This window comes from Caloenas nicobarica, chromosome 2 (genome assembly GCF_036013445.1).
Source record: "Caloenas nicobarica isolate bCalNic1 chromosome 2, bCalNic1.hap1, whole genome shotgun sequence".
NCBI lineage: Eukaryota > Metazoa > Chordata > Aves > Columbiformes > Columbidae > Caloenas > Caloenas nicobarica.
In genome coordinates this window covers 161845193-161871380 of record NC_088246.1, presented here as the reverse complement: position 1 = coordinate 161871380, position 26188 = coordinate 161845193, and positions in this window count along the sequence as shown.

Sequence of the window (26188 nt, the reverse complement as noted above, 5' to 3'; positions counted from 1 at the left end):
TGCTGGAGACTCTGTGTGAGATTCAGTTTGTTTCATGCCTGTGGAATCTAAGTCCACAGTGATTTAAGGTTCAATGTGATAGCTAACACATATAAGTTTAAAACCACTACAGAGTTACCATTACAGAGATTTCAACATAGGTCTGAGATATGGCAAAGGAGCTGCAGTGAATGAATGCCCAGCTTGAGAAGGGTTGGAAGCCAGGTAAGATATCCCAAGGGATATCACGTTACTAGGTACTCGTGTCAGAATTAAATCACCAGTAAAAATGGCCAATAAAGACTAAAGAAAATTGCACTTACTGTTAAATACCTACTGGTTCGTCAACTGAATTAGTCTTTAGGTTACATTAACTGTACTGACTAGATCTCCATCTGCTGTAATGGGAAGTTGGACACCTCACAGATGGAGGTAACTTCACATATACACTTATGTTTAGATGTCTTAAATTGGAACTGCATCCCACCATAGGACCTCAATTCCTCTTCATAATCATAGGTATTTAGTGTTATTCTAGACAGCAGGCTGTACACGATGTCTTTACGGGGCTAGTAAACATGAGAGTGGACCCACAAGAGCACCACTCATTTCTGGAGCAGTGGCTGGAGGTCAAGTAGGACAATTTAACAAGCTTCAAATAACACCAGGTTAGTCTTGAGTCTTCCACAGTCCCTGGCTCTTGGAAATGTTAATCTCGTCCTTTTGCAGTCTCTGTCTTTTCTGCTTTTATGACGAAGAATTTCCTGTTATTATGTGTTAGATCACAGTATCTAACACAAATAAAACTTCATGGATGTCTGTGTCCTTATGTAATAGCAATTTTAAATAACATTGAATGAATGAGACAATGCAAGGGATCTGAAACAAAAAGTGACTGAAATTCTTAGTCAATATGTAATAAAATGGATTTTGAAATATGTTTTTATTATTATAATCATGAAATTGTTGTATACTTGATAATAGGTGAATAATTGGCATAGAAAGAGAGGAGGTGAAGTCTCCAAATTACAATCAATAAGAACAGACTTAGAAAGAAGGTGAGAAAAGAAATCTTCAATATTACTAATTTTCGCCACAGCCTAAGGAAATGTGCAAGACTCTAAATCAGGACCTTTGAGGTATGAGTATTTCCAAGCCCACAGAGTCTCTGAAAGAAAAGATGCTTTGAGGACATCTTCTTGGTGTAATAAAACTTTAACCTCAAAGGATCTTTTTGATCTTTAGCTTGGGAGGAAAGACTTGCAACTAATTTATGATGACATTAGAGGATAACAACATGCACAGTAATGAATTCTCTTTAGCCTTTGGGCTGCAGCTGTGTTTTACTGTCTCCAGGAAAATAAAAAGGAATGCATGGAAATATTCAACATTTGTATTTTAATTGCCCCTGAGGATGCTAACTGTTTTGTAAAGAATTCAACATCCAATGGTGTGAGAAAAAAAGAGACTGATGTTTCTAATTTAAGTTCTTATAAGAATAATAGTCAAAGTCCAACAGCAGCAGTGAAATTCCTATACACTGGAGACAATCGCACTGATTTTATGTATTACTATTTAGGGTGAGCCTTCAGGAGAAACACACAGGAAATTTTTGTGAGTCCTGGACAGGACAAGTGGGAATGAAGGATGGGATGTACAGGATGGGACAGAGACTTTTCATGTGGAAGAATCTTGTGTCTTGCAGCAATTTTACAGGTCTCCTTAGTTAAATCAAATAACTCTATACAAATAAAAGGATTTGCAAGAGAGTGTCAAACAATAAGGCTCTTTTAGACTGGAGAATTGACCAGTATCCCTCATGACACCTATAATGCAAGTGATAGGTAATAAGAAAGGAATAGGAGCTAGGTCTCTAAATCTATTTTCTAGTTGTTTTTTAAAAGGTTCCCTTTGACCTTTCTTCAAGGAATCATATATATCCCAAATGATGATTTTGTTTTAAACAGAACTTTTATGATTTAAAGCACTACTGGTACTATGCCCCATATTCTTCCTTGCCATTAATTGTATGATGCTATAGTTAAAGCATTTACATACAGAAATAAGCAGTGAAAAGAAGGAAAAAAGATGTGTGAAAGAGAAGAGGTTCCATGTTTCATTTTGTTTCCTCCAGCCCCAATAGCAAGGTTGTCTAAGAACTCAGCTTCAGAGAGAAATAAAAATCTTCTTATTTAGCCAGGTCCTATTTCTTTTAATAAAGATAGAATGTATTAGTCGAGATGGAATGGATTTTCCTTTAATAGAGTGGAACGGATTATCCTAGTCTGGAGACCAAACCAGGCTCCAAATCACAAAAAAGTAGAGACTGACATTTTCCTTACTTTTACTGTAATTTAGGAAAAGTTGGAAGTACAACTGGGGTCTTGACTGGTCAAGCTGCCTTGCTCGTATATTAGTGGTTCATAAGGACAGAGTTTAGCGTCCAAGGTAATCTTACTGTTACATACAAACCAGCCTCTGGCACTTCACAAAGTTCGCTCCAGCTTTCCAGTTTCATTAGTATGTGTTCACAGCTAAACCAGTTACTGTTGTGGGAAGTACTTTCACACCCATGATATATTTCCCTTGGTTCCCAAGCTGCAGCAAAGTGGTCTTTGGTCTTGAGAGAGAGCAAGAAAAAGCACTCTGTTTTAAAAGATCCTATAGACTAGATCATATTATTTCAACATAACATTTATTTCTTGCTGTCTCTGAGTCAGGAAGCTCCAAAGTCTTTAAACTGAATTTTGATCTGAATCTCATTAAATATCCACCTTCCAGCACATCAGTGAAACAACTAGACTACATAGCAGTTTATTTCCACTGTAAAGAGCAAAAAATCACTATGGGTTAATATAATCATGCAAATATGAAACCTATAGCCAGTTAAAGGGGAGAGAAAGAAAAAACTAAGTACTGCAAACATGAAAAAAAAAAGTCAAAATAATTGGCCCCAAAATCATAGTAGCATAAAAATAGTTCGATAAATATTTCTGTAGTGAAATATGGACAGTTAGGAGGAACAGTTTTAAAGGAGTATTAAAGTATCTGTGCGAATGTATTGGTGCACATGCGTATAGTTTTACATTTGAATAAGCATATATTTCATTTGGGACCACTAAGGTGCACTCACTCCAAATATAAAAGAGGAAAAGTTTTCCACCCCTCTGTAGAAAAACTCCAGGAAAACAACTTTCCATTTAAAATACCATATTTTGAGTGAGTCTATGATCTTTTGAAGACTCATCTCTGATATTGTTCATGAGAAATATGAGCTGACCCACTGGAACACAATAACTTGCTCTGTATATGAGTTAATGGCATTACTTCATGGGCTGCAGAGACATAACTGGATGTCTCAATGACCTGTGGCACAGAGCAAAAGTTCCCTGTGTGGGATAACTAGTATGGAAACTTTCTTCCTGTTGCAGAAACTGCTGACATTTGGTTATTATTTGGCAGACAAGGCAGGGAATGGAGGACAACACAAAGGGCAAGTGAAAAGTAAAAATAAAGTATAGAAAAAGATGTGAAAGAAATGTCATGTTCTCTTTGCTAGGTAATGTGATTAAGGGCTAATCTCTCTGAACACAAAGACCCAGGGAGGCCGGTGAATCCTTGTAACCTGATCGGTGAATCTGCTCCTTGTGGATGAGTCAACCAAAGAAACACCTTCTTAGGAATGTCCTGCAAACTGGAGTGGTTATTTCCTTAAGGGAGTTAGGGCTTATTATGGGATGCAGAGGTGGAAAGAATTTGGAGGTTGTTTAAAAGTTATTACAGAAGGTTTTAAGGAGACTGTGGGAATGTGCAAGACTGCTGATGGAACATTTAGCATAAGGACCAAAAGCAAGAAGGGGATCAAGAAGTACCAGAAGGGAAAAAAGAGGGGGAAAATAGAGGGAAAAGTGTTATGGGTAAACAGGCTGCTGGTAAGCACGTCACCCTTGGTCACCAGAACCTATGCTAACTTCTTCCTAAATCGTATTGCTATGTCCTGTGCTAGTCAACTGGCTGTTCTGAGCCAGTATATAAACGTGATGAGCTGCAAGACAAGCTGGCTGTGAGCAGGACAGGAGGTCTGGTGTCAGCTGCAGGACTTGGGCCACCAGCCACAGGGGCTTGAGAGTCCTGGTCCAAGCCTTAGGGAAGGACTGGGACCTAGGAGCCAGCTGCTGGATAAAATAGGTCCAGCTGCTGGAGAAACCCATATTAGGGCATTTGGCTTAGCATCCTGTCTTTGTTGGTTGGAAGAGTGGTGTTCAGGGAATAAAAAAGCTGCAACCCTCTTTGTTTCTGTTTTTCTTGGGTTTTTTGGTGGTTTGTTGTTGTTGTTGTTGTTGCTGTTTTGTTTTGTTTTGTTTTGATTGTTTTGGGGTTTTTGTTTTGGTTTGGTTTTGGGTTTGGTTTGGTTTTTTGTTTTTGTTTGTTTGTGGTTTTGGTTGGGGTTTTTGTTTGTTTGTTTGTTTGTTTGTTTTTAATTTCTAGCCAGGGGATTTTGTTTCATATATTCTGCATCCCATGCAGGCAAGAGCTACCCAGTGCACATTCAGTACATATATATTCACCATATATATTTACCCCTTCGGTTATATGTGTGCATCATCAAGAGAGCAAGTCAGCTTCATAGATTCCCTTTTGCTTTCGAAATCTTGGTGAGGGCTTGTGGGGCAAATATCATCTTTATAGAATAACCTCCCCAGGGAGGTGGTGAATTCCCCAACACTGGACAGTTTTAAGATTCAGCTGGACAGGATCCTGAGTCATCTTGCCTATATTGTGATTTTGCCAAGAAAGCTTGGACCAGATGATCTTTGTGGTTTCTTCTAATCTGGTGTTCTATGAGTCTGTGATTCTTAGGGACATGGCTTAGGGGTGGACTTGGCAGTGGCAGGTTAATGGTTGGACTCGATGATCTTAAAGTTCTTTCCCAACCTAAATGAGTCTGTGATTCTATGTGTGTGTATTTCTGTAGCAACTGCAAACCCAGTCAGCTTGGAAGGAGGAAGACGATGGGGTTGTCTGTGCTGCTAATGTTTGTGTGGGTGCTGTGTGTGTTTACAAGGTGATTGTAAAGGTATTGCCCTCTATCTGTGTTGATTTTCATGGCTGGTTGTGTGTGTATTGTGTGTATATGTTCGTGTATGTACTTATTAGGAATACGTGTTCAGCTTTGTTGCTGCTGGACCTGGGGACACAGAGCTGGGAGAGGAAGAACTTACTGGGTCCTGAGTCCCACTGAATTTGACTACATTTAACACCTTCACAACGTACAGGATATCCAGGTGATTAACCCAAGGTACACAACTGTTTCATGTGCATCACAACCTCACGATGTACTGACTGCTGTGACGTGGTCTCATGTGGTCATGATTTGAAGACGCTCATCACTTTTTGTTGGAGAACAGAACTCAGCAAGTTCAAAGGCCAGATCTTCCACGGGCAAACTATGCTGCAGGAATTGTACCGCTCATCCGATGGATACAAGGCAATAATTTGGTGCTGCATTCATGGTCGCAATGAAACAGTACCAATTTACCCCATCTTTCCAAGTAGGAAAATAGCCTGCTGTTTTCAGACCAGAATTTGTAGGTGCTTGACACCATCCTTTGTCTATTATCTGCTTTTTGCTTTACTTTCCCCCTATTTCATTACTGTATCTTTGATGTTGTATGAAATCAATTCTGCAAGGCTTTAAAAGGCAGTTAAAAAGTGAAACAGCATTGATTTTTCCCGCTTCTATAAAGGCAAGTAACTGGACAATACATTTCCTTAGTAATGATCTGAGAGTGTTAATGTCATTCCTTTGCCTATATTTAATATGATTATCTATTTGGTTTTCTTTTACATTTGGAAATAAAAGCCATTCTAAATATTTGTACTAAAAATTCCATCCTGCTAGTTGACCTTTCTGTTGACTTTCAGAAACTCTTATCCCATAATAAACCAGGGAAACTGGCAGAAATATAGATGGCTTGGTTTGCCTTTGACATTTATTTTTATTTGACCATGGAAGAGTTCTCTTACATATTGCTTTGACCCCTGCAACTTCCCCTGTAAAAGACTATACCTTGTAGGTTTTTCTTCTGCTGGAACACTTCCAGAATAAAGTCTTTTTTTGCTAAAGTCTTTTTTTGCTAATGTTTTTTTGCTATTTTTTTTTCTTTTTGCTGAAGTTGCATGTTTTGATTTTGACATACCTAATCTTGGTTGTTAGCAATTTTGAAGGCTCATACTGAGGCAGAATTTGCTTTTACCAAATCTTACTATCTAAAAGCTAAAAACTTCATCTGAGCCAGTTTTCTAAACTTCCAGTATATTTATAAGAGGCACCTCAACTGTGCCTCAGAATGGGATGAAGCACCTTCTAGTGCTAAATCTGTAAGTCCAGCAGCTACAGAGGGAGTCTAGCTCACTAACTTAGACTAGGTGCATTACTCATAGGCAGTTACAATAAATGAAAAAAATCCCTTTCCTGAAACATAGCCCTAACTGTAACAGCTGCAACTTATCCAAGTTCATTCAAAGCAATTTCAGTGTCTAAAATACATTTTCAGATGAATAATTATAAAAATCTGACTTTCTTCTTTCTATTATGTAGATAAAAGGAAGACTTAATCACTAAGAGTCTAACAAAAAGCTGCATCACAGCTCCCAATAAAAATCTGTTTAAAATCTCTCTGTATTTTAAAGTAATAACTCTTTCAAAGCTCACCTAAATAATAATGTGCTAGGTGACTATTCAGTGTCTGCTTAGGGCTGATTGTGACAGTCTGATGTACTACAGATTATAAGAAATCGGTTTTCCAGTACTCCAAGTTGCTGTCATTTTAACCACACAAATAAGAGTGATCTAGCTGACATATTCAAGTGACACCTTCTGTTAACTTCACTTGAACGTGTAGCATTCAGAAAAAGTTATTTTTTATGCTACCAGAAACTTATTTTATCTTTGAGAGCAGAGCATTGGGTGTACAAGATGATGTATTTTTCTTTTTTTTTTTTCCTCCTGCATAGAATATCCAAAAGTTTCAATCCATCTTTACTGGAAGGGACTTTTTTTTCTTCAGAAGTTGAAGAGGCAAAACTTGTAGCTGCATGGCAATATCAGTTTGGAGGGGATATGTAGGTCATTCAGTTGGCTGAAGCTTTTGAAGCCACATAAATTTCATCAGTGACGGGGCACTGCACTTTGTAGAGTCTAAATATAACTTTGTGCCTCAACATCCTTTGAAGACAGTGGAGAGGAAAAGGCATGTGAGAATGTGATCCCTTTGACCCATTTAGACATCTGCATGAAGATAAAATGTATCTTCCCTCAAAGCACCTAATTCTTTACATTGGCTATAACAGAAGCCTGAACAAAGTTTGGCTTCTTTATATCACCAGGTGACCTACAAGTAGCAACTTGAGAAATGCATCTTCCCATTATGTCTCCACATACACAGGCTTCTACTGGCCTTTTCAGTGAATATAGAATTAGAGATGGGCTGAGCCACAAGCCTTGGATGCAAACTCGTACAGATTTGGGATGTATTAGGGCTTTCATCCCTGCCGACTTCATATTATTCAAGAAGAAAATGGTTGATGTTCAGGCTCTAAACAGCCACAGATGGGGGCAGGGGATACAAAAGTTGAAGGCCTGAGTGACCACTCGTTTTCACAGTTTATTTGCCTTAACTAAAAGCCAAACAGATTTTCTTTAAGATTTTGAAATCTTGCATCTTTGTCTTGAGTGGGATGCTTCCTAGTAATCTGTGCTCTGGGGCCAGGCGATTCACAGTATTACTGCTGTTTGCTGAAAACGTGCATTTTTACTTGGCTCTCATAATTGAAATTCAAGTTGCACATGATGCAATTTGACATTAATTTCAGTTATTTGTGTCTGAGGTTTGCCCCATCCAACAAGAGCCGACAGTAAAGAAGAGCACGGGAAATGGAAATACACAGTGCCATTAGATGCAAGGCTTGATTTGTAAATCACTTAGCAATAAAACTGGAGATAGAAATAAAAGTGGCAAAGCTCAGCTTTCTAAATGCTAAATAATTCAAAGGGGAAAGAGGGATGGAAAAAAAGTACAGAGCAAGAGCTCTGTGTATGAAAACAATGGCATCTGAGCAAATCAGAAATTTCAAGCTCTGAGTAAATGTAATTTCAGTTCAATTAAAGCATAACATCAAGATTATGGGCTGCTAAGATCTGGGATGAAGTATGTCATTGTTTTGTGCAGTTTTGAAAGATTTACAGCAAAATCTGTATCTAGGAGAGATATCCTCTGAAATGGTGCCACAGGGCTCTTTACCGAGCAGACAGTTATTTTATAAAACTGGGCTGTAGGGAGTCAGAGCCAGCAAAATTCAAGATTAAAATGATTTTAATTTTTTTCTTTTAATGGTTGGGAAGCTAACAGTGAAAGTAAGTTAACCAGAGGAACAGATTCCTGATGAAAGAGGGAATATTTTTTGTCACCTGAACTTTACAAATTTGTATTTGAGGTGGTGTTAATTTATTTTTGTTTTAAAGATAGACTGTAGTCCAGTTACAGGCTCCTAATTTTAGCACAAGAACTGCTGAATGAAATTTTGGGGGAATTGTCCAGCAGGATATTATTTCTATACAGAGTAAACAGGAGAAGGGAGGGTGGGCAAGAAGCAAAACATAGACCAAATGCAACCAAGTAGATGTTATCGTTTGCTCCCCTATCCTTTACCAAGGAGAGACTGGAAACAAGTGTTTCAGCATCGAATGCTGCCCTAGTAGCTAAAGATTTCCTTCAGGGCTCACGAACAGTCTGATACAAAGCTGAAGAGTATCACTATCATGAGATCTTAATGAAATAAAGGCTTGCAAATGGAAGTAAAAGATATACAACTTACCCAACAGTGATGCTGTTCTGGCTATTGTAGACCATCCTGGGGGACTCTGAAACTTGGCCTGGTTTTTAACTGCAGTTCTAGTCATAATAGTTTCTTTTGAATCGCAAATTTAATAATGTCTACTGATCGGGAGCCCATCTAACGTCTGAATGCCACAGAATTATGCTGTGGCATACAAGGGACAAGTGAAGTCATGGAGAAACACCTATGATATGAGAAGGACAGAGAAAGGAAATATGTTTGCATAGCATCTTGACAACTCCTTCAGCTATATCGTGGGTTTTGTTGCCAGTAAGGTATGGGTGATCCACACAACGTTGCTGAGATTACTCAGGAAAGCAAATCCGAAGACTACTAGTCCAACGAATGGAGCTGGACATATTATAGTATGTTTTGAACAGGGTCTGTCATGTACCTGCCATTAGCATGCCTTCTGAGCACTTCTTTTAAGTAGACAGTGAAATAATACTTATTATTTGTTCCATGGTAACAAATAAAATCTGCGAAAGAAAAAAAGAAAATCTCGTTGTTCTCCCAGCTGCTGAAAGTGAAGCATGAGCACAGTGACTTCTTGAGTCCTCTAGTGTGATCACTGAACAAATACAGTACACACAAATGCCAAGGGATGGATAGTCTCCTAAGTAGCCTTGTATGGTAGCCATCATTTTTTCCATCTTGACACCTATACCTACTGTGGTTCTCTAAGTCCCCTCTACATTAAATGGAGAAAAATAGACCTGTCAAGTGTGACTCATCCCAAAGCAGACATATATAAGTCAAAAGACTCGTACCCCAAAGTCCTATTCTTTCTACTTTGTGAGATGATTCAGTTCTAACGGAAACATCAACATGCTAGAAATAGAAAGTGAAGAAAGATGTGTTTTCAGAATGGTAGTAAACAGAGAAAACTAAATATAGGAGAAAGATCCAAGCGCTGAAACATCAAACTATTTGCCCTGGTTCTCAAAAGAGGAATATATCTTCACCCTAAATTTTTTATAATGGAAAAACTGCTGAGCACCATGTCCCTCTCCAGGTATGTTGTACAATTATAAAGGAAAGCCTTGGAGACACTGAGAAATGAAAGACCAAGTGAAATTCAGAACTACTGTTTTCAAGCTGGATTTTATCTTGAAGGCTGCTGATTCTATCTGAGATCTGAAGAAAGGGGTTTAAAAGCACTTGTTTTTTCTTGTTTTCCCAAGGATATCATAAAAGGTATTTTCTATTTCTACTGACCTTGTCTCACCTCTATTCACAGCTACAAAAAGACAAGTATTGCACCTGAGGTAGGAAGCGTGAGGACAGTTGTTTTTCCTTGCAATATATTTGCCACCTTTCCTGTTCAGAAATAATGATAGCTGAAGATCAATATTCTGATAAAAAAAAATGGGAGAAGGTGCCAATTCTACTGTGACCGATGCTACCTGTCAGGAAACTTCAAAACATTTGCTTCAGACCACTTTGAATAAGCTCATTATAATTAAGGGCACAGTCAAACCTGAAATCATGGCTGAACTGGAAAAAATATGTTCTAAATGCCTATGTTTATTTGGTCATTTAGTAGCTCACACTTGAGCACATCAAACATTTCTTTGGAAAAAACTCTGAAGAAAAGTTCTGTTCCTCTCTATGTATTTTCCAATTGTTTTCTTTGTCCATTTCATGGTTTATAAACAGATCAGGAGGTTATAATTTCCAGACATGTCTAGAGAAATTCAGCACATAAGCTTCATTCAGAAAGGTTGATTCAGTCACATTTTCATTCCAGAGAAAAACTCCTTGCCCAAAGTTGTTACAGATCTGATGCATTCAGTACTTGTTCAAGCACCGATCTAACACTCAAGAACACAACGGATTTTGTAGAAACATATCCAAGATCTCCAGATAACTGCCTTATGTTTTCCTCAGATGACGAAATCTCTTTCCAGAGATGATAAACAGACATCGTGGCCACTTTTCATTTACTTCAGTAATTGCTAATTTTTGATGTATACTTATGTTCAGATTCTTAAAGTTACTGTATTGGTACAGACTGCAATAGACAGTACTAGTTGTCTTAATCTTGCAGGAATTTTCTTGTAGCTGACTGCATGACATTCTTCTGACATTCAGTAGTTTGTCATTGTAGGGATACTCTTCCATACAAGATTATTGTCAAGCACTTCTTTTCCTCTATTTATTTTTTATTTTATCTATTCCTTGAAAAAAAAAATGAAGTGTTTAACGGTTAGGTATTTATTTTTACAAATGTTTACCACTTAAATAAATCCCAGAATATTAACTCTAAGAATCAGTTATCTATTTGTGCATTGAGTAAACATAATACTATCTGGGTACAATGCAGAGTTTTCAAAGCATCAACAAAATGTTGAAGTCCTTTTTATAAAAAGAATAAAAAATAAAAGGGAAAAAGAAAAGACAGAAGCTGAAATAATATGCATTTCCAATTTCTCCTATCGACACACATCTGTCAAATAGTACAACCATCATATAATATCTTCAACTATAAAACGTAGTAGCCTTCAGAGCAGGGGAGGTTATATCTCACTGACTGATAGAATCAGAATGCCTGAAGTCATTTATTGTCTGAAACACATACACATCCTCTGAGCCAGTTAAAATATGTAAACTTCAGTGAAGAAAACAGCAACACTAAATAAAATTTCTCAGCTCTGCCAAGGTCAATAGCACCACGAAAAGGCCCCTGGAGCTCAGGAAACAGAGCAGACAGAGCTGTATTATATCATATTCTCCCACACTGACAACTACCTTACATTATGAATGATAGACATAAATTGGAGCTATTTGTTGAGCAAGTCTGCTTCTCAGTCTGAATGTAGGAAGGGACAAGTTGATTTCTGGAAGTAGTAGTTTTGGTCTGTCTATTATTGAGGGAACAAATAAAATAAAGTGAATTCATTTATTACATTAGTTGAGAAATTCTTCAGATGACCTTGGAAAGAATGTGGAAAATGAAAAAATGATGCAAGGGAAGAAATGGATAACCAAAGAACCAATACACATAGAAAAATGAAAAATCCAACTCTGACTCCGCAAGGAATTTATTATCGTGAGACACTATGAATAACAAATTCTGGAGCATCCAGCAGATTATTTCAGGTGTTGTTTATGAATGAGAAGGGCAGTTTTTGTGCTTTGGTTTTGATGTGCCAAAACCTCATTAAGATACAGGAGCAATGCCTTCCCGGGCATTGAAGGGTTCAAAGATCCTGGAACAGATGAAACACAGGTAGTGAGCTTTCTGTTAACTGAAAGGAAAATAAATAATTGACAGCATTGAACACCTGGAATGACTAGAATAGGAATTAATGAAATCACTCACACCAGGACTGATTAGATATCATTTCTCTGTTTCTCTGTCTAAATACTGCATGGGCTTTAAATTTCCCTTCTACAATGTTAATTCGATGTCTTGACAAGAGAGAAAAATTACTTAAAAAGTGTGAAAGCTACCACAGACTGATGGTTATTACTTTCCTGCAATGTGATTTGAAAACAATCTAATGGGAGATAAGCTTGGGTGTTTCATGACTGAATGGGATACATGTTCATCATCCCCTGCTTCAGTCTGCAGACTTAAGGGAGTAGCAAATAGCTAATACAAAGTTAAAAGATAAATTAACGCAGTGCTAATGACCAACAGAAACTCATGAAACAGCTCATGACCTCCCTCTCATATTCTCTCCTTTACCAGTGAAAAGCCCTGTTAATTTCTTTTCATTTACATTATCGCAAAATCACCCTGATGCAATGTGAATGTTTTTCTTTCTCCCTCCTTTCTTCTGCCCTGAATGTCCCCCCAAATTTCTCTCTTTATTTCCTGTAAGACATTGCACTTTCGAAGCAGAAGACATGGCTTTGTGGCCTGAATTAATATAGTATTTTCACTGGGCAACCCCAGTTTGCATAAAATAATTAAGGGAGCTGGGATGAGAAATGGACTGGCACAGTGATGGAACTGGCAGGCTGGAATGAATTAGTTCACAGATCAACAGTGAACAAGCAGAGCACATGTGATCTTTTAAAAAGACAGAGCCAGAGGGAAAAGAGCAATGCCACATTTCAGATGTCTTTATGTCTTTTCCAGGACATTATATAAATATTTTTGATGAATGGATTATTTACTGATGCTCTAAAGCATGCAAGACATGATTCCATTTATGTAGCATTGTATCACCTTGCAATTTTTAATGCAATTATCTTCACAGCATCTTTCTGGGCCTGAATAGTACTACTCTTTTTTATTCTGTTAATGAAGACTTAGGCACTGAAAGACTAATAGCTAGGTACATCAAAAGACCTGAGAGATTACCTGCTGCCAAACTGCCATTTTACATACCTGAAAGTGGAAGTAAGAGTCTCATCAGTTATGAATTGCCACTGAGTAACACTGAAAGCTTTTAAAACTTTCAAAATTACAAGGAGCAGGGAACACCTTTTCTCAGTTTAGAGGTGTACTGAGCAGGAAATCTGCGTTTGAGCTGGTTGCCCAAATTGTTTTTCTAATCATTAGAGAAGCACATTTAGATTATGATTAATTTCATTTATTTCTAACTTTTCATAATGAAGAGTCTTGTCTAGAATTGCTGAATGATGATAGTCTTCAGTTACCTAGAGATTCAATTCAACAGGCTCATCTGAGATCCCTGACATTAGACAGAAGGAGCAGCTTTCACCCAGCTTCAGGTTCCTTCAGAGGCGATCTGTGGGCCTGCAGTGTCTGTGCAGGTCCAGAATTACCTGAATGTTGCGAGCATTTGATTTCCATTAGTCCTCTCAAGATTAATAATTCTGTAGTTATTAGATCCCAACATCTTGATATTCTTGAGATTAAACAACTTAAGGGACATTACACAAAATAATACTGAAAGAGGAGCTGGTGTTTTTTCTCTGCCTTTACTTCTGTTATTATCAGAAATTCTTTCTTGTGAGAGTTGTGAGACATTGACCCGGTTTCCCAGAGAGGTGGTGGATGTCCCATCCCTGGAGACATTCAAGGCCAGACTGGACGGGGCTCTGAACAACCTGACCTAGTTGAAAATGTCCCTGCTCAGATGACCTTTGAAGGTCCCTTCCAACCCAAACTACTCTATTCTATGATTCTATGATTTAATATTTCAGCAATTATTCCCTCAGCTGGACCTGCGCTCCAGTCCCTCTGCTACACATAGTCATGAGGCAAGTTAACAATTTAATGTGTTTTGTTCCAACTCTGCTGAGAATAGGTCTAGTTCTTTATTAAGTCGCTCATACTAGTTCCACCACAGTGGACTTTTTTGCCTAGCAAACAGACAAATGGCACTTGAATGTTAGGCTGGACAACAAGCTATCACTGAAAATGCCCAATTACTAGTTTTGAAAACAGAAATTGATCCTGGCAGTGGAAACTGAGCCTGGTAATTCGTCTCCAAAGCAAAGTCTTGCAGATTTCCTCTTTCCTCTCTATTTGAATACTAACCCTTGTTTGGAGGTGGAAGTAACATTTTCTTTTTTATATGAATGTAAGTCTTATAATAAACTCTTCGCAGGAACCCACCGTGTTAAACACAAAAAAAAAAAAAAGAAAAAGAAAAAGTAGTAGATAGAAGTAGTAGATAGGAACATAAGACAGGTGGAAATGTCCTGAATCATTTGAGTCTAGTCTACTGCTGTAGGAAACAACATGTTGTAAGACTCTTTTCAATAGTGATTTTCAACTACAAGTTTATAATATTTGCAACACTTGTATTTTATGACCCATAAAACCAGGTACACAGAAGCCCCTGCTAGTCACCAAAACAATTACGAGAGATTATAGTTTCTGGGTATATTGCATAGTGGAAAGGTCCTAGAAAAACACTCAGAAACCCGGACTTCATGGGAACAAATTGGAATAACATAACTTACTTAAACTCCAAAGGCAGACAAGAGAATAACTAGGAAGTACTTAGTGGCCCTAATATTCTTACTTAACCCAGGGAAGGTTGTTTCCTTTGGAGACTCATTTTGGTTTTGGTGAATCCTCACTGGAAAGTAGAAATGAGCAAGAGGAATTGAATTATAGACTATTTGCTTTCACAGTACTCTAGCTGCAATATCACAGATCATCTCCCACATCAAGATCAGTGGAGTTTTTGCCAACAGCTTCCCTGAAATTAGACACAAACTCTATCATAAGACAAAACCCTGTTTTGATGCTAAGTTTAGGTACTTCTTGAATGTAATTCCTGAAAGGAAATAATTAATTGGAGGACTGTCATATAGTTATGTGGGCAATGTGAAATCCAGGCAAATAACAGCGTATGTGTTCTTGGACAACTTGTACATGGCTTAAAGAAGATCTGAGGTGCTGTCAGACACATGCTATGAATCATCCAGAAAAGTTGTCTGCTGTACAGGAGTGGGTGGATTTGCTGCTGCGTTCCCACCCATTCATATCCAAATTTTCCTCCTCATCCAAAAATATAGAATATCAGAGGAGAAACTGCAGTTTACAATCACTTCTCCTGTATCATCTCTATGATGCTACATAGTTCCCACAGCTGCATTTAGGATCCATGCTGCTGAAACACTTCAGCCAATTCCCATTTGTTTTTTAGGAGAAATGTCAGTCTCATGAGACACATTTAATTTTCCATGAAGGCTTCATCTCCTTATTTTCAGAATACTGTTACATCTTAACTGGAGGAAATTCTCCTAATTACCTTGAAAAAAACAAAACAAACAAAAAAACTTTTCTCATCCTATAGGATCATAGAATGATTTGGGTTGGAAGAGACCTTAAAGATCATCTAGTTCCAACCTTCCTGCCATGGTCAAGGACATCTTCCACTGAACCAGGTTGCTCAGTCCTGCTCAACACTTCCATGAAAAATAATGGAAGAAAAGGTTATTATTCCTGAGGCACGTAGTATCCAAAATTTGAAGAGCAATCAGTAAATCTCCTAAAATGCTGCAGCCAAGAAAAATCCTCTGTAAGACCTGAGAACTTGATGTAAAGCTGATGTTTCTTAAATTTCATATTTCAAAGTTCCCTGGTGGAATATATGAGAGCTCCAGGAGCTCCTTCTGAAAAGTAAGTCTTCCCTAAGACTCTAAGACCTGATCTCTTTCTTGTAGAATCTGCTTTTATTAGATGTGATTTTTTGTGGGGAAAAACCCATAAATTTCTCTAGATGTGTGGAACTGGTCATAGAAAATCTCAGAAGAGTGGGAAGACAGAGCTTTTTCTCTCTACAATGTGCAAAAAGTGACACAAACACACACACTCATGCATTTAATTGTATCAGCAGACACCAAAATACGATTTTGGGGTTCCATTTTTTCTGGTAGATTTGTTCTCCTGCTCTTTCATTCATTTTGGAAATAAATTCTGCTTTCTTCGGCCCAATTGCATCCTTTCTTGGGAAAGGGATAATTACCTAGGTAAGCTTGCTCTTTCGTGTGTGCATTTTGCTTCAAATTCAGACCAACTGCCCGGTTTCTGCAGAAAATCTGGGGGTTTTTACATTGCCAGGGAGCAAATGACTGGAAAGAAAGAGTGGAACATACTGTCACGCCTACCCATGGAATCCAGATATTGTGGCATTAGCTGTGTCTTCTGGAGTTTTAGGGGGTGGGAGGGTTTTCATTAAGAGTAGAAGGTACAAGGTGAAGCAGTTATGTGCTTCCATTTTAAAGGAAAATCATCCCATATGCAACATTCACAAGTACACAAATCAGAATAATTAATCTTGGATAGAGATAAACCTGATTTGATAGCTTGATGCACAAAGCTTTCTTTTTCTGAAGAAATTCATACAATCCTTTCTTCATTATGTGCATTGCAGCAGCATTTTGAAGTTCTCAGCATTATGTTGATCAGGCTAGAGCTAACAGGGAAAACAGAGATGCAGAGCTCAGTTCAATTGCCTAAATAGACGCACGTAGTGTGATTTGAGATGCTCCAAGGTATCTGAAATATTTACACGGGTCTGGAAGGTATGACAAGGTCTTATAAGAAGTGCACATATTTTTGCGACTGAAACTGGAACTGGAGGCCACTACCCTGGAGTCCTTCAGATGGCTCTAGATACCTGTGCTTATGTACTAATATGAAACCATATATTAGAATATTTTATTATTTTATAATTATACAGTTCCAAATTATTTTTAAAATTAAATACAATGCAAAATTAGGTATCTAATACAAAATAATTTTTACTGTGCCCGAACAGATTTGCACACAACTACCCCAGCGACCAGTGGCAGAGCGAAGAGCGGTGCCCAGATCCTCCTCAATGCAGCGTGGAAAGTGAAGCATCATGGATAAACACCTTGTTCTATGCTGATCCACTGATACCCAGGGACAGGTAACAACACTGTAAAGTACCTGGATGAGGCTGTCTCTGTTCAAAACAAAGTCAAGCAGAGGTGACTACTGAATTCAGCGTGATATTTTTCTAGTGTTACCACGGAAATTCCTAGGGAATTTGTTATAAAGCAGGTGCAGAGGAACTAAGCCTGGGAGCCGCTAGGTAAGGCATATAAAATGTATAATTCTTCAGTGAACTTGATACGGCCAAAGTTACAGCGGATGGTTCCTCTGCTTTCCTGCTGTGCTCAGTTCTGAGTGTGACGGAATTACAGCCTAGCGCAGCTCTGTGTTTCCAAACATCGCCACTTAGGCTCGGCTCTGAACAAAAGCTAATTGTTAGTTTGAGCAGCAAAAGGTTTTATAGTAACTTTAAGTCTCTAAATTACAGAGGTGGGGAGGAGAGAGTGTGAAGGGAAGTATGAACTGGTGCCGTGTATGTAAGGGGCTAGAATGGAGAGGAATCCAGGTCTAGAATTGCAAAGCTGTGTCCTCTGTGTGAAAACTGTGTATCTTGCTGTCATCTTTTCCAGATGGAAAATCCTGGGGGTGAATTCGCAGTTCTTTAATTGTGATATGCCATTCATTATGATAGTCTTGGCATGGGGCGGGGAGGGAAGTAAACAAACAATGAAACCTTCTCCATCTATAATGTTCTTATTTTAATGGTCACTTGACATTAGTTGTTCAGTAGCAGAAACACTTCAGCAATTAAATACAAATGTACTGCTGGCACTAGGAATGAAAGCGAGCTAAAGACTGCCATTAAGCTGGAAATGCAGTGGATTTATCTGAACCTCAGCATTTATGCTCTTCTTGTGCATAGTTAATCTAGCAGGTAGAAAAGTGTTTTGCATATTGTCTATGCACATCTCATGTCATTCAGCAAGCAGAATATGCAGGTGGCTCTGGGAAGTCACATATCCCCTTTTTGCAGAATGCAGAAAAGAATCCCAGCCCAGTATTGGGTGAAAACTGATGTTTTTTCCAGGTGAAATAGCTACAGGACTTTTAAAACAGCAACACAATAGGAAAGATAAAGCTTATTCTTTCACAAAAGAGCATTGTGTGTTTATTATTTATGGTTCGCAACAGACAGGGAACTCCATGAAAGACCTTAATCTCCTTATCAGGCATTGTAGAGCAGAATCGTAAAAGATCTTGCTGTTCTGTGTAGGGAAAGAAGACAAACAGTGAGGAAACATAGTTCCACTTTAAGCTGCAGCAGTAAGACGTAGAGCACAAAGTGGCTTGCCCAAGGTCCCACAGATTGTCTGTGGCAGGGACAGGAGCTGCAACCACAGCTCAGAATCTGTGTTTTCTCAGATAATTTCACGTCCTGATTCAATGCCTGCCCGTTGGCTGTCCTGTCCTCTTGCATGCAGTGCTTAGCATAAGACGAAAAACCAAGGAATATGCTTCTAGATTCTCTAAGAAACTTAATCTGAGATAATTTACTTACTGTGCTCCAAATGATAGACTCTTCCTTGAACTTCTGTTTGTGTACTGGTAATGCCCGTAGCTGCCAGAAAGGGATGTCCCAGACTTGGACTGGAAGAGGAACACAAGTCTGTGACCACATATGGGCAGGAACAACCCCAGGTTCCAGTACAGGTTGGGGAATGACCTATTAGAGAGCAGTGTAGGGGAAAGGGACCTGGGGCTCCTGGTGGACAGCAGGATGACCATGAGCCAGCACTGGGCCCTTGTGGCCAAGAAGGCCAATGGCATCCTGGGGTGTATTAGAAGGGGGGTGGTTAGTAGGTCAGAGAGGTTCTCCTTCCCCTCTACTCTGCCCTGGTGAGACCTCATCTGGAATATTGTGTCCAGTTCTGGACCCCTCAGTTCAAGAAGGACAGGGAACTGCTGGAGAGAGTCCAGCGCAGGGCCACAAAGATGATGAAGGGAGTGGAGCATCTCCCTTATGAGGAAAGGCTGAGGGAGCTGGGTCTCTGTAGCTTGGAGAAGAGGAGACTGAGGGGTGACCTCATCAATGTTTATAAATATACAAAGGGTGGGTGTCACGAGGATGGAGCCAGGCTCTTCTCGGTGACAACCAACAGTAAGACAAGGGGTAATGGCTTCAAGCTGGAACACAAGAGGTTCCACTTAAATTTGAGAAGAAACTTCTTCTCAGTGAGGTTGACGGAACACTGGAACAGGCTGCCCAGGGAGGTTGTGGAGTCTCCTTCTCTGGAGACATTCAAAACCCGCCTGGACGCCTTCCTGTGTAACCTCACCTAGGTGTTCCTGCTCTGGCAGGGGGATTGGACTAGATGATCTTTTGAGGTCCCTTCCAATCCCTAACATTCTGTGATTCTGTGACCACTGCGGTGTGACCACTTCAATTTACCGTCTAAATCTTTCCTGCATTGCTCATCTTCCCCAAGCCAGCCAGTTTCGCACATCTGCCCAATCCTGCCCCTGACAACTTCTCAGCTTGTATTTGAAAACCAAATTTAGTTTTGGTCATTGTCACCACAAGGTATGTTTTGAAAATGTGACCAGTGGGCACCCAGTGCAGAAAAATCTGTGTTTACAGTGGGGCTGAAATACTATCCAGAAAATAAAACTACTCTGTATCTCCTCAATGATATTGAATTGATGACTGATAGTGAGATGCTCAGTGTCAAAATATTAAGTATTTCATTGCCCAGACAAGTGATCAAGGGAAGGCCAAAATGTCACACAAAAAAGCAAGGCCCACCTCAGGTCACTCTGAGTGCTGTCCAGGAGTGGGGTCTTAAACAGGGAATGATCATCCATGCAGTGGAGGTGGAATTCAGTTTTCAATTTCAGAACTACAGATTAGCTTTCAAAACTTTCTGAAATTCTGTTTTAATCCAAGTTTTATATGTCAAGCCATTGGATCAATGTATTGTCAAGTTTTGTGCAGAAAGATTTGTTCCAGTCCTAATCTCCAGCATAAAAACTAGACAGCAAAAAATGTCAAGTTCTCTTATTGCCCTAGTTTGGATGAAGCATTGAAAATAGCTGAGGTTTTCTTCCCCCTTTCTAGCTAGCAGCAGAGGCAAAGTAGAATTTACTTTGGATGACATTATACTCATATCTGTTCCAAGGAAATATTGTGGATATGTACTCACCTTATTGGTCAGCAAAAGGGAATGAATACTGAAATACCACTGAAATTTTATCTAACCTATTTACTGAGTGAAGAATAGGTATGGATCTGTTTTGCATAATCCTTTATGCAAGAAATCTTTGAACAGAAAAACATTTGAATACAAATTATTCTGAGGCCTATCCATTGCTATTGTTTAGAGCAGCACTTTCACCTGCTTGCAATGAGAAAGAGCATTAATACTCACAAATCCATGGCTGATAATTTTTCTGTGTCTTTTGGACATTTCATTTTCCCTTTCGGCCCTTGTTTTCATAGCAAAGCAGGACAATTATGCTGGTGGCTGCTTTTATTCTGGTATGAAAGTCTCTTTTTTTCAGCTTGGTTTGTGTCATTTAGGAAAGAGTTTAAAGATAAATGAAAAATAAAGAATTACTCTGACTTCAGAATAAGGGTGTTTACACCAGTCTGTGGTTTATAATTACTGATTCTGATGTTTTCATAATAGAGTAGAATGTCTAATTTTGTGTGCCCAATTTAGATGTGTTGAATAGGAGTCTCATGTCCCTAAATATCTAACGGAGAAAAATTAATTCCTCCAGAGAGTTCATTCAGAATATTAGCTGAACTCAAATGTCAATTTAAGTGGTATAAATGCTTCTTCTGTCTTGTATCTGAATGATGTTACTCTGGGACTGACACCCACAGGCTTACTACATATGGTCCTTAAATCCTCTCATCACTGATTAAGAGGCTGACCAAATCTTTGACTGTCTTCTCATCCATGAATGTTCCCATAGCTCTCAACACTCCAGCATCCAGATCCTACATTGGTTTCCATAAATACTAAGCCAGGCTTGAGACAATTTTTATCATCCATGAGCTATTTAATAACATTGATCTTGGATACCTACAGCAGTACTTACAATAGTACAGAAAACCTTATCAAATATATTCTTTGGAATACAACCTATGAGATGTTCACCCAAGTGTAACAACTCAAACTTTTTTGGTCTAATTATGTGACAATACTGTCTTTATTCTTAGTATTATCAAAGACTGCCATGTCCAGGACTCTTCTTCATGATAATGATCTATTTTTTGTATTCTTCTCCAGAGATCACGTTCTGTGGGGAACTCAATAACTACGGTTTGTTTCTGCAGGGTTACATGGTGGTGGTAGCAACCACATATGAAACTCATCGTATTCTACTCCACATAAAACATGCACCTCTTTGTCCTCTCCCTCTCACACATAAATGAACAAAAGTCAGTGCAAAGAAAGCCTATTAAAAAAAAAAAAAAAAAAAGAAGAAAGAAAAAATAGAAAAATTCTCCTTTCATTACTTACTGCTGTAGGAAGGGGTCTGGAGAAGATACAGCACATAAGCCATGATAGCAATATGACTTTATCATCTTTGAAGAGAAGTGCAGATGTCAGATTTGTGAAACTTCAGAACTGTAATTCCATAAGTACTAGATTAGAAGAAATATTAACGCAACCCAGGGTTCTTGTCTCCAGCAGTAGGCAGCAATGTGTATTTATAAGAAAATGATAATACTAAGAGGAAGTGAGCTGTCCGAATATGCACATACTCATCGAATAATAACAAGTAGTAAAAGAAAAAAAGATCAAACCTGGTAAAACTGACAAGGTCTCAACACAGGTACTCAGACAACCATGGAAATCGGCATCCTGCGGGAAGCTACTTAAAGCAAACCAACAAAACCCTTGCTGTGTGCAGAGCAGCTATTGGACTCCTACACGATACTGCAGGAAGAAACTTTAAAATATTACAGAAAGCACAGTCTGGCTGGATCAGTCAGTAGACAGGAGAGAATGAGAACATGGGGCAGCTGTATTAAAATTCTGAAGAGATCATGTGTCATTGCTTGAAATCCAAGACATTAAAACATCAACCAAAGGGAATTTTAGCGCATTTTCCATAGAGAAATCAAAATGTTATCCATCTGAGCCTATGTAGCAGATCAAACTAGTAACTCATTATTTTGCTTCTGGAATCAATGGGAAATTTCTGCCACAGGGCTTGAACAATGTTGTGTTCTGCAAAGCATTTGAGTCTCGAACATATTTGATGTCCCTCAGGCTGTATGGAGTCTCAGAAGGACTGAATTCATATTGAGCTCTGAAGAGAGCTCACTTAGTGAAAATGTGAGGTCCTGATCTCCTGATCTGTCCATCAGTACTTCTAATGTGACCAGGGGAAATCTGAAGGCCAAATGTAATTTCATGTAAATTGCACTATGGCCAGTTTTTTAGAAGACTCTTTCATCATCATTTTCATCGGCACATGGGTTTCTTCCAGATATGAGAATGAAGCCGGACACTTCTAGCCTAAGACCTCCCCAATAGCTCTTTCCAAGAGCTATGCAGCTAACCAGAATTTTGCAACAGACTTTTTAGCAATAGTTGCATGTCAGACTACATATGGAGTGAGCCAGCTAGTTTGTTCAATGAGGGAAATGTCACGAAAGTCCTCCTATCAGTGCATCTATTGTGTTTTCCTCCTTTGCTCCACTGTATCAACAATTTAACCTCCCATTCTCTAATCATGCAACAATTCAGTTGGATTAAGAGAATTTGACTGACATCTAATGCAAACACAACTGTATCAAATAGATTTCTTGGCCACTTTGGCATGTGTACTCGAAAGCTGCTGGAATATAAAGCCTAAAAATATTTGTAATCAAATGTTTTTATCTATGGAAGAAGAAACCGAACATTAATATTTCACATCACAAAATGAATATAGCAAATATAAACATTTATTACTTAACTGTTTCATCTGAGTGGAGACATTATGTTTATAAAATATCTTTCATAAAGGAAGCTTCAAGGTATTTTTCAAGCAAAATTATAAAAAATAACCACATACCCCAATGCTGTTTTGCATTCAACATGTATAAGCACTGCCAGTCCTTCACTCAGGAAATGAAGATGTTGTACCCGATTGCGTATTCAGGGTAGATGTATTTGCACTACTTTCTAGGTACCCAGTCTGTGGGGCTTGATTATTACCAATGAATTTGATGGAATTAACATAATTTTGCCTGTTTATTTTTCCTTTTTTCTTTACAATGTTGAAAACTAAATTAAGCTTTGTGGCATTTTTTTTTTAATTTCTCTTTCTTTTCATTTCAAAGAAATTTCTTCTGTTTTTAAGCATATGGTGAAAATGATTGAGTATTGCTGGCAAAGCAACAATATTTGTATCATGCTTCCGTTGCTTCTTTACAAATAATTCCTCTTTCCTTTATCCCCATGGCAAAACAGTAATTTAGATCACTGAAGTTGTAAGAGAGATATTTTCCCCTTACAAATAACTCCAGCTTAAAAATGCTTTCAGATAAGACTGAGGTCAAAGAGAGTATTTGGTAGAATATTTTCATGAAAAGGTTTGCGCGGGGAATATGCTACTCAACTTCAAAGTACCGCAGTGCAGATATTGTTTTGGAAACACTTAAAGCATTCTCAGAAACATGTTTGTTTTGTGTTTTTCAAGCTCAAGTTTCATGACTCGTACACTGTATTACTTTGAAAATATCCAGCACTCTGGAACAGGGAAGGGTTCATATGAACCCCTGGCATGGCTGAAGTTTGGATAGATTTACCACTTCCTCCATTGGTTCCAACATCAGCACGACCTGAAAGAGCTGGTGAAAAACACCCCATATGTCACATTGCAGTTTAGCTTGTTGGGAAATCTTCCTTGTCCCTACTCAGACCACTTCCAATTCACGGCTCACAAGTTTTCCTCAGAAATATAGCCTGTTTCTACTTCAAGAAATAATTCGGACCAGCACTAGTGGATCTCACTGAAGAACAGTTGTTTTTAAAGATTTTGTATTTGTATTCGTATTATACACATCTCTCTATTTTTTTTTCTTAATACTAGAGCTAACCCAGAGGTGTGGTCTGTATGCCCATTTACAGCTTGATCACTTTACATGAACTCCAAATTTCTTCTGCTCTAGTTTCTTATAAACGGAGTTCGGTTGCTGTCTGCCAAGCTCTGTGATAGAAACCAAAGCATGACACATGGGAATTATTGTGAGATCCTTCTCAAAGCTTCTGTCCTTATTCAAACTAAACCACTGATGTAAGAACACAGATTACTTTGATGACATCAAACCTCTCCTCCCTACACAAACATTCCAAGTGGCACAAGAGGTCTATGGCATTGTCTCCAAGATGCTTTATAGCACAAATCAGAGCTGGCTACCTATCTATGTGTGTTATCTAGAAGTTATAGCATGACATGCAAATCTGAAGGAGCAGCCATGGCTAGGCTGAATCTTCAATTTGTACATATAATGAGGATTACTCTACCCCAGGTGGAGAATTCTGCACTAGCTCTGGTTAAATTTCATATGGTTGGTGGTTGCCCAGATCTCTAGTCTATCCAGATCCCTGTGTAAGGCCTCTCTACCCTTGAAGGAGTCTGCAGCTGCTCCTAGTTGAGTATCATTGGCAAACTTACTGTATGTATGTTTGATTCCTGCATCCAGATCATTTATTAAATCATTAAAGAGCACTGGCCCTAGAATTGAGCCTTGGAGAACCCCACTGTTGACTGGCCACCAGCCTGATCTAACTCTATTTACTATAAGACTTTGAGACCAGCTTATCAGTCAATTGTTCACCCATCATATTATGGACTGTGAGAGACAGTATTAGAAGCTTTGCTAAAATAAAAAAAAACAACAACCCACATCTACTGTCTTCCCTTGGTCAACTAGATGGCTGACCTTGTCAGGAAAGGAAATTTAGTTAAACTAGCAGTAATATAATTAAAGTTGTTTATCCACACACTTCCTAGCATCTACACCTTTTCCTGGCACTACGCTAACCCTGCCACTGCTCCTCTAGAGCAATATCACAAACTCTGGAGTCAATAATTCTCAACCTGTAACAGTAGACAACTCTATTTCAAAAGTTAATCTCATAAGAGAAGAGGCAGCCCTTTCTAGAGAAACTGATAAGACAGAGCAATTATATTTCCCAGGACATAAAGTCCATCAAAGCTCCTCACCATATGCTGTGATGAGGTGGACAGCACACAAGCACAGTAATGGTAGAAAAATGGGATCACCCACCCAATGGGTTGTAGCATATCCCTTCTTCAGTGTGTCTTTCTGAAACAAACTCAGAGTAGTGTGTCCAGGTAAAGCAAGAATAAAGTAATAACAAAATAAAACACTTCAATGAGTGGTTGTTTCCTTGAGGAGACCTTCAGAAAGAGACCAACCGTCACATGACAAATGTGGATGGTATCATGTAAGGCATGGCTGAATGACTAAATATCTGTTTGAGATACAGCTGAGTCATTCAATGAAGCAGGATTGTCCAGGCCGATGTTCATGCATGAGAGAAGCATGATAAGCAGTCATATTTCATGCTTAATAAAGTGTCTTACTATCACCTTGTATTCAACAATGTATTAATGCTGGCAAGTATCCAGTGTATCAGATTATGAGGAGGCATTTCTTGAATATTGCACAAAATTCTGCTATTTCTTTTCAATTTATTTTCAATTTCACTTCGTGAAGGAAGAGTTAGGAGAGCAAACATCACAATTTTGTTGATCAATGTATATACAGGAGGTGAACACATAGTTTTTGTTAGGATAGATGCACCATCAAGGAATTGAAAATGTTAAGAACAGAAAGTGAACAGCATATGTGGGACTTCATAGGGCCCCAGGGCAGCAACAAAAATAAGAGTCATTCAACAGTCAGATAGTACTAGTAGATTTTACTTCCATTGTTAGTATGAGATCACATGATATTTTCTTTTTATTTTTTAGATTTTAATTTTAATCTAACACAGGAAAGGACCACTTTATGTAATTTTTAACAGATGGGAAAAAAAA